Genomic DNA, 10493 nt, shown 5'->3' on the forward strand with positions numbered 1-10493 from the left:
ATTAACGCGCTCATTTTTAAAAATGAGCGCGTTAATAGCTTGCGGTGACGTCGCGGCTTGTGATTGGTCGCGGCCACGCGACCAATCACAAGCCGCTACGTCTTTGAAAGCCATTAACGCGCTCATTTTTAAAAATGAGCGCGTTAATAGCTTGCGGTGACGTCGCGGCTTGTGATTGGTCGCGGCCACGCGACCAATCACAAGCCGCTACGTCTTTGAAAGCCATTAACGCGCTCATTTTTAAAAATGAGTGCGTTAATAGCTTGCGGTGACGTCGCGGCTTGTGATTGGTCGCGGCCGCGACCAATCACAACCCGCTACGTCTTTGAAAGCCATTAACGCGCTCATTTTTGAAAATGAGCGCGTTAGTAGCTTGCGGTGACGTCGCGGCTTGTGATTGGTCGCGGCCACGCGACCAATCACAAGCCGCTACGTCTTTGAAAGCCATTAACGCGCTCATTTTTAAAAATGAGCGCGTTAATAGCTTGCGGTGACGTCGCGGCTTGTGATTGGTCGCGGCCACGCGACCAATCACAAGCCGCTACGTCTTTGAAAGCCATTAACGCGCTCATTTTTAAAAATGAGCGCGTTAATAGCTTGCGGTGACGTCGCGGCTTGTGATTGGTCGCGGCCGCGACCAATTACAAGCCGCTATGTCTTTGAAAGCCATTAACGCGCTCATTTTTAAAAATGAGCGCGTTAATAGCTTGCGGTGACGTCGCGGCTTGTGATTGGTCGCGGCCACGCGACCAATCACAAGCCGCTACGTCTTTGAAAGCCATTAACGCGCTCATTTTTAAAAATGAGCGCGTTAATAGCTTGCGGTGACGTCGCGGCTTGTGATTGGTCGCGGCCACGCGACCAATCACAAGCCGCTACGTCTTTGAAAGCCATTAACGCGCTCATTTTTAAAAATGAGTGCGTTAATAGCTTGCGGTGACGTCGCGGCTTGTGATTGGTCGCGGCCGCGACCAATCACAACCCGCTACGTCTTTGAAAGCCATTAACGCGCTCATTTTTGAAAATGAGCGCGTTAATAGCTTGCGGTGACGTCGCGGCTTGTGATTGGTCGCGGCCACGCGACCAATCACAAGCCGCTACGTCTTTGAAAGCCATTAACGCGCTCATTTTTAAAAATGAGCGCGTTAATAGCTTGCGGTGACGTCGCGGCTTGTGATTGGTCGTGGCCACGCGACCAATCACAAGCCGCTACGTCTTTGAAAGCCATTAACGCGCTCATTTTTAAAAATGAGCGCGTTAATAGCTTGCGGTGACGTCGCGGCTTGTGATTGGTCGCGGCCGCGACCAATCACAACCCGCTACGTCTTTGAAAGCCATTAACGCGCTCATTTTTAAAAATGAGCGCGTTAATAGCTTGCGGTGACGTCGCGGCTTGTGATTGGTCGCGGCCACGCGACCAATCACAAGCCGCTACGTCTTTGAAAGCCATTAACGCGCTCATTTTTAAAAATGAGCGCGTTAATAGCTTGCGGTGACGTCGCGGCTTGTGATTGGTCGCGTGGCGGTCACATGGGCGGCCCGCGACCAATCAGAAGCCGGGACGTGATTCTCAGGTCCTAAAAGCGCTGATTTTGAACAACGAAGCCTGCCGGTTACCCGCGCTGAGTCCAGGGGCCGCCGGAGAGGTAAATATATCAATATTTTTTATTTTAATTCTTTATTTTACACATCTCTATGTATCCGATACCGATACCCGATACCACAAAAGTATCAGATCTCGGTATCGGAATTCCGATACCGCAAGTATCGGCCGATACCCGATACTTGCGGTATCGGAATGCTCAACACTAGTTATTAGATATATGAAACTGAAATAGCTGTTGCAAAAAAAAACATTTTTTATAAAATATTATGCTTAAGGTTAATAGGGGTGCCCAAACTTTTTCATATAACTGTATATGGGCTACCAGGATGCATATATGGGGCAGCAGGATGGTTATATATGGGGGAACCAGAATAGTTATGTATGGGGGAGCCAGGATGCATATATATGGGGGAGCCAGGATAGTTATATATGGGGGAGCTAGGATGGATGTATGGTAGAGCCAAGATGCACATATATGGGGAGACAGGATAAACTTCATACACTTCAAATTTATGTTAAGGACCTATAACCTTTCACTCCCTCCTCAGGCCAAAAGCACAAGCCCCTATCACAGACATTTGTGCTGATGACCTGGCCTCCCACTTTATAGAAAAAATAGATAACATCCAGGATGCATATATGGAGGAGCCAGGATGGATATATATTGGGGAGCCAGGATGGATATATATGGGGGACCAGGAGGCATATATGGGGCAGCCAGGATGGTTAAATATGGGGAACCAGGATAGTTATATATGGGGGAGCCAGGATAGTTGTATAAGGGGGGCCAGGATAGTTATGTATGGGGGAGCCGGGATGTATATATGTGGGATCAGGATGTATATATGGGGGGAGCCATGATGGATTTATGGGGGGAAGCCTGGACAATGGATCAGAATGTATATATGGGGGTCCAAGAGAGATATATTGGGGGGCAGGGCAAAGGACATATGGGGGCCACTATGGATAGCTGGGGGGCAGGATGGATATCTGGGGGCCAGGCAGCACAAGGGACATAGGGTGGTAGGCTGGGGCATATTATAAAATAAAGGGGGCTAGGCTAAGCGAGATCTACTATATAAAGCTGAATGTGTGTGTGTATGTGTGTGTGTGTATGTCCGGGATTGGCATCTGCACCGTCGCAGCTACAGCCACAAAATTTTGCACAGTCACACGTCTGGACCCCGAGAGCGTCATAGGCTACGTTGTGAGGTGAAATTTTAACCCCGCGCTTTCCAATTCACCAAACAATTTTGCCCCTATCTACATAATGGGGAAAAAAGTGAAAGGAAAAGTGTTGGAGGCGTCACAGCTACAGAAACAAAATTTTGCACAGTCACACGTCTGGACCCCGAGAGCATCATAGGCTATGTTGTGAGGTGAAATTTTAACTCTGCGCTTTCCAATTCACCAAACTATTTTTCCCCTATCTACATAATGGGGAAAAGTGAAAGGAAAAGTGTTGGAGGCAAATTGACAGCTGCCAGATGTGAACAAGGGGGACTTAAAGAGTGAGAGCGATGGCGCCAAAGAGTATATACCGTACAGTTGCTAAGGTGGGGCCCCGATATGGGATACTCACCACACGGGGATATGAACACACACACAAAATGCGCCACACACTACCACGTGCTTGAACACATATACCACCCTCAGCACACATTTCACCACACATACGCCAACCTCGCCACATAAAAGTCGAAACACAAAAGTCGCCGCTCAAAACTCACCACACGCAAAACTCGCCACATGCAAAAAATAGGCTCACGCAAAACTCGCCACAAGTGCAAAACTCACCTCATGGAAAACTCGCCACACGCAAAACTTGCACATGCGGAAAAATTGCCATATGCACAAAATTTGCAACACATGCAAAAGTTGCCTCACACAAAACTTGCACATACTCAAAAGGCACCAGACATAAAACTCACCACGCGCAAAACTCGCCATGCGCAAAACGTGCTGCACACAACTTGCTACACTAACCTGTCACATGCAACTCGACACACAAAAAGTTGCTACACGCATGTTGCCACACAAAACTCATCTCACAAAAGTCGCTACATGCATGTCGCCACACACAACTCAACACACACAACTTGACAAACGAAACTCGCCCTAAAACACACACAAGTCTGGTATTAGCCTTCAAAAATAAAATTCTGATTAATAAGCAGACAAACTACAAGAGCAACAAATGTACCATATAGGAAATACGGCAGCTGTCAGTCACATGACCTGTCTATTATGTGTATGTGTGAGCTAATATATACTGCCAGGGGGAGGGCTTCCTGTTGGCTAGGGATTTATCAGGCTGCCAATTTATCTTACAAATACTGAGGTAAAAATACTGAGCAAATAACATGTTAACGAGGTCTAATACAGGAGATCACACAGGTATATACTATATACAGGGGAGATGACACACAGATATATACTATATACAGGAGGAGATGACACACAGGTATATACTATATAAAGGAGGAGATGACATACAGGTACATACTATATACAGGAGGAGATGACATACAGGTATATACTATATACAGGAGGAGATGACACACAGGTATATACTATATACAGGAGCAGATAACCTACAGGTATATACTATATACAGGAGGAGATGACATACAGATATAAGCTATATATAGAAGATGACATACAGGTATATACTATATACAGGAGGAGATGACACAGATATATACTATATACAGGGGAGATGACACACAGGTATATACTATATACAGGAGGAGATGACATGCAGGTATATACTATATATAGAAGGAGATGACATACAGGTATATACTATATATAGGAGGAGATGACATACAGGTATATACTATATATAGGAGGAGATGACATACAGGTATATACTATATATAGGAGGAGATGACATACAGGTATATACTATATACAGGGGAGATGACACACAGCAGGTACAGTGGGGCAAAAAAGTATTTAGTCAGTCAGCAATAGTGCAAGTTCCACCACTTAAAAAGATGAGAGGCGTCTGTAATTTACATCATAGGTAGACCTCAACTATGGGAGACAAACTGAGAAAAAAAATCCAGAAAATCACATTGTCTGTTTTTTTAACATTTTATTTGCATATTATGGTGGAAAATAAGTATTTAGTCAGAAACAAAATTTCATCTCAATACTTTGTAATATATCCTTTGTTGGCAATGACAGAGGTCAAACATTTTCTGTAAGTCTTCACAAGGTTGCCACACACTGTTGTTGGTATGTTGGCCCATTCCTCCATGCAGTTCTCCTCTAGAGCAGTGATGTTTTTGGCTTTTCGCTTGGCAACACGGACTTTCAACTCCCTCCAAAGGTTTTCTATAGGGTTGAGATCTGAAGACTGGCTAGGCCACTCCAGGACCTTGAAATGCTTCTTACGAAGCCACTCCTTCGTTGCCCTGGCGGTGTGCTTTGGATCATTGTCATGTTGAAAGACCCAGCCACGTTTCATCTTCAATGCCCTTGCTGATGGAAGGAGGTTTGCACTCAAAATCTCACGATACATGGCCCCATTCATTCTTTCATGTACCCGGATCAGTCGTCCTGGCCCCTTTGCAGAGAAACAGCCCCAAAGCATGATGTTTCCACCACCATGCTTTACAGTAGGTATGGTGTTTGATGGATGCAACTCAGTATTCTTTTTCCTCCAAACACGACAAGTTGTGTTTCTACCAAACAGTTCCAGTTTGGTTTCATCAGACCATAGGACATTCTCCCAAAACTCCTCTGGATCATCCAAATGCTCTCTAGCAAACTTCAGACGGGCCCGGACATGTACTGGCTTAAGCAGTGGGACACGTCTGGCACTGCAGGATCTGAGTCCATGGTGGCGTAGTGTGTTACTTATGGTAGGCCTTGTTACATTGGTCCCAGCTCTCTGCAGTTCATTCACTAGGTCCCCCTGCGTGGTTCTGGGATTTTTGCTCACCGTTCTTGTGATCATTCTGACCCCACGGGGTGGGATTTTGCGTGGAGCCCCAGATCGAGGGAGATTATCAGTGGTCTTGTATGTCTTCCATTTTCTAATTATTGCTCCCACTGTTGATTTCTTCACTCCAAGCTGGTTGGCTATTGCAGATTCAGTCTTCCCAGCCTGGTGCAGGGCTACAATTTTGTTTCTGGTGTCCTTTGACAGCTCTTTGGTCTTCACCATAGTGGAGTTTGGAGTCAGACTGTTTGAGGGTGTGCACAGGTGTCTTTTTATACTGATAACAAGTTTAAACAGGTGCCATTACTATAGGTAATGAGTGGAGGAAAGAGGAGACTCTTAAAGAAAAAGTTACAGGTCTGTGAGAGCCAGAAATCTTGATTGTTTGTTTCTGACCAAATACTTATTTTCCACCATAATATGCAAATAAAATGATAAAAAAAACAGACAATGTGATTTTCTGTTTTTTTTTTTCTCAGTTTGTCTCCCATAGTTGAGGTCTACCTATGATGTAAATTACAGACGCCTCTCATCTTTTTAAGTGGTGGAACTTGCACTATTGCTGACTGACTAAATACTTTTTTGCCCCACTGTATATACTATATACAGGGGAGATGACATACAGGTATATACTATATACAGGAGATGACATACAGGTGTATACTATATATAAGGGAGATGACAAACATGTATATACTGAGGTGAAAATGAGAGGTGTGAGGTGAAAATGAAAAGGTGTGAGTGCAAAATGAGAGGAGTGAGGGAAAATAGTGTAGTGATCGGAAAATGACAGATGTGAGGTCGAAATGACAAGTGTTAGGCGGGAATGAGAGGAGTGAGGGAGAAAATGAGAGGTGTGAGGGAGAAAATGAGAGATGTGATTGGGAAAATGAGAGGCGTAATGGGAAAATAAGAGAAGTGACGTGCTATAACTAACCACAGATATTTACTATGCCCAGGCAACGCCGGGCTCTTCAGCTAGTTATTAAATAAAGGTGGCCTGGAGGAGGGTCTTAATTTCTGTTTGGGAGCCAGAATGAGGAACATGCTATATTAGTTTATGGTGACAAGTGGGGAGCATAATTTCTTTAGGGTCCAATTAGGGACATTGTTGCTACAGTAATATAATGTACTTTTTAGTAAACTGTTTTCCATGGAGGGAACAAAAGGGGGGTCCTGTTACTGTGCAGGGCAGCACTATGTCACTTTTTTTCTTCATCTGACGTAGTGTAGAAGTTAGGGAAAAAGTGGGGATAGTGCTCTGGAAGCTCTGATGGCTGTGTGTTATTTTTTTCAGAGATGAGTCCTGGCTGGAAGAAGTTCTGGTGGTCTGTGCTGGCTGAAGAAGAAAAGTGAAGAAGGACTTCAACTAGAGATGTCACTGGTGAGTCAGTGTATTACATGTACATGCACATTATACACTGTATACTGTATACAGAGCTGCTATACACAAAGCTCCTGTGTATAATGTCACTGGTGATCACTGTATTACCTGTACACTACATACAAATCTCCTGTGTATAATGTCACTTGTGGTCACTGTTACCTATACACCAAAACTATATACAGAGCTCCTGTGTATAATGTCACTCATGATCACTGTTCCCTATACACCGACACTATATACAGAACTCCTGTGTATATTGTCACTGTTGATCACTGTATTACCTGTACACTGACACTATATACAGAGCTCCTGTGTATAATGCCACTGTTGATCACTGTATTACCTGTACACTGACACTATATACAGAGTTCCTGTGTATAATGTCACTGGTGATCACTGTATTACCTGTACACTATACACCATATACCGAACTCCTATGAATAATGTCACTGGTGATCACTATTACCTGTACACTATACACAGAGCTCCTGTGTATAATGTCACTGGTGATCCCTGTGTCATCTGTACACTGACAATATATACAGAGCTTCTGTGTATAATGTCACTGGTGATGCCTGTATTATCTGTACACTGACACTATATACAGAGCTCCTGTGTATAATGTCACTGGTGATCACTGTTCCCTATACACCGACACTATATACAAGAACTCTTGTGTATAATGTCACTGGTGATCACTATTACCTGTACACTATACAACATATACAGAGCTCTTGTGTATAATGTCACTGGTGATCACTGTTCCCTATACACCGACACTATATACAAGAACTCTTGTGTATAATGTCACTGGTGATCACTATTACCTGTACACTATACACCATATACAGAGCTCTTGTGTATAATGTCACTGGTGGTAATAACAGTGTTAGTATTGTGGTTTGTATTCATGATCAGTATTGTAGTATTCAGTCATCATGTTGTTGTAATATGTGGCCTGGTCATAGTTCGGTGGTATTTATCCCTTATATGTGGTATTATTCGGTCACTATGTGGTGGTAATTTGTGGTCTGGTCACGGTATGGTGGTATTTATCCCCTGTATGTGGTAGTATTTGGTCACTATGTGGTGGAATGTGTAGTCTAGTTATGGTGTGGTGGTATTTCTCCTTGTATATGATATTATTTGGTCCCTATATCCTAGTAATTTGTAGTAATCACCTCTCCACAGGATTACTGATAACGTATTGATTGATTGGTGGTGGGGGCTCTGACTGCTGGGACCTAGTCGGCAGAATGTGGAACATTTATCCCCATTAGACTGGAGCGGTATGTCTGACTTGACCATTGATCCATTCATTCACTGCGATCGCTGCTCTTGTTTTTTTCTGGAAGCCCCCAGAGAGAACGAATGGAGCTGCGGTCAGACATCTGAACTGCTGCTACATTTTAAAATGGGGTAATTGTCCTGTCATGGATAAAACTTCCCCATTCTTCCGATCGGTGCAGTTTCTAATGGACAGACCTAGGGGTATGTGCACACGTCAGGATTTTGTGCAGAAATTTTCCTGACAAAAACCGGACATTTCTGCCAGAAATCCGCATGCGTTTTTACCGCGTTTTTTGTGCGTTTTTTGTGCGTTTTTCCCAAATGCATAGAATTGCGGGAAAAATGCAGAAAATCCGCAAAAATAATGAACATGCTCATTTTTTTACCGCGATGCGTTTTTTTCGCGGAAAAAAACGCATCTATGTGCACAAAACATGCAGAATGCATTCTAAATGATAGAATGCATAATGTATGCGTTTTAAATAAGTTTTTATAGCATTTTTAGCACGAAAAAAAGCGAAAAAAACGCAAAAAAACCTGAACCTGAGGAACGTCTGTTGGTGACCCTAAGGTACATAATTTTGAAAAAGAAACACCTGTCATTAATATTCTTGTTATAAAAGCAATGTACTGATTTTTTATTCCCATTTACTTTTCCACAGATTCCTGTATACCAGAGAGACCTTAAGATCTTTACATATTCAATTTCGGCTTGGACTGTCCACCCTTTCTGGGATCGTTGGAGACACCTGCTGTGCATTGTGTGACGTTCTGCGTGCAGATTTCCTCCCCAACCCACAACTGAACTCTGGCTGAAAAATTCAAGAAAATTTTTAATTTTCCAAACTGTGTGGGGGCTGTGGACGTCAAACACATTTGGATTCTGACAACTGCTGGAAGTGGATCCGAGTACTTCAATTATAAAAAATACTTTTCCATTGTTCTCATTGCGATTGCGGATGCTGAATGTTGATTTGTTGCCGTTAATGTTGGCTTATTTGGTAGAGGAAATTACTCACAGACTTTCAAAAACTCTGACATTGGACAACGTTTGTATACTAATAATTTTAATTTTCCACCGCCATAACCCATTTCCGAACACTGAATGACCATTTCCGAACACTGAAGGACCACCGATGCCATTTGTTGTTGGGGATGAGGTGTTTCAAATGTGTGCCAACCTCATAAAACCATACTCAAGTCGGGACTTGAATCACACCAATAGGATTTTCAACTACAGACTGTCAAGGGCATGAAGAACTGTGGAGTTTGCCTTTGGTTTGCTGGCAGCTAAATGGCAAATTTTGGGAACACCAATCAATCTTAAAATAGAGACAATTGATGATGTTGTGAAAGTGTAGAATCTGCTGAGTTTTGGGCTGCCAGTTAATACTAATTAACAAGAACTACTGGATCTTTAAAAAGGGGGTTTATTACAAACAAGGTATTTACAATGACATACAGAAGGGAAGTCTAAGGGACAAGGGTACAATTAAAGGGAAGAGGTATTAGGAGAGGGTAGAGGAAACTGGGATGTGGGAAAGGAGAAGATACATAACTGATCCTTGCATATATATTAAACCAATACACATCCACACCCACATACAAGCCATGACTCCACCCTTGCTTCCGGTATCTTCTGTGGCAAATGTCCAATCGTCTTCCGGCAATGTGAACACTGTCATTGGCTGCAGTAATCATCACCTTCCTTTGGATGGCATCCTCGTACTTGGGAAGAAAGTTCTTGTGTAGGACAGGTTCAACTCCATTTGGGCTGGCTCCAACATGTGCATTCAAAGAACAATGGTTTATCACCCAAACACCGCACGCATTGTGTATCAATATACATATCCATAGGCCGAAGACAGGATGTCTATCTCAGGACCACTGGCTTATAATGGAAACCCACAGGAGTTGTGTACATATGTAGATAATGATAGGTCACAAACAAGATAGAGGCTATTGATTCAAGATTTCCACAGTGTACACCTATATCCTCCATTAGGCAACGTTCACATTAGCATTCTGCCGGGCTGCGATGGGCGCAGCCGTGGCGACACATGCGCCATGCGCCCATATATTTAGCATGGGGGCGCATGGACATGCGTTTGCATGCGTTTTGCGATGCATGCGTCTTTTTTGTCTTTTTTGCCGCAAGCTTTAGGGCGCAGAGGACGCAGCAAGACGCATTTTTTTGCGTCCAAAATCTGGCAAAAAAAGGACGCATGCGTCGCAAAACTATGCGTTTTGCATGCGTT

At 43.5% G+C, this 10493-nt stretch overlaps 1 long non-coding RNA gene across 1 annotated transcript in view; it reads left to right on the plus strand.

Annotated features, from left to right (window-relative positions):
* Positions 1 to 9033, plus strand: part of LOC138656910 (uncharacterized) — an 11094-nt gene extending 2061 nt beyond the window's left edge. Inside the window, exons 2-3 of the long non-coding RNA XR_011316988.1 lie at positions 6856 to 6942; positions 8898 to 9033. This is a non-coding gene — a long non-coding RNA (uncharacterized lncRNA). The remainder of the gene's footprint in view (positions 1 to 6855; positions 6943 to 8897) is intronic.
* The last annotated feature ends 1460 nt before the right edge of the window (positions 9034 to 10493 follow it).

This window comes from Ranitomeya imitator, chromosome 1, assembly GCF_032444005.1.
Source record: "Ranitomeya imitator isolate aRanImi1 chromosome 1, aRanImi1.pri, whole genome shotgun sequence".
Lineage (NCBI taxonomy): Eukaryota > Metazoa > Chordata > Amphibia > Anura > Dendrobatidae > Ranitomeya > Ranitomeya imitator.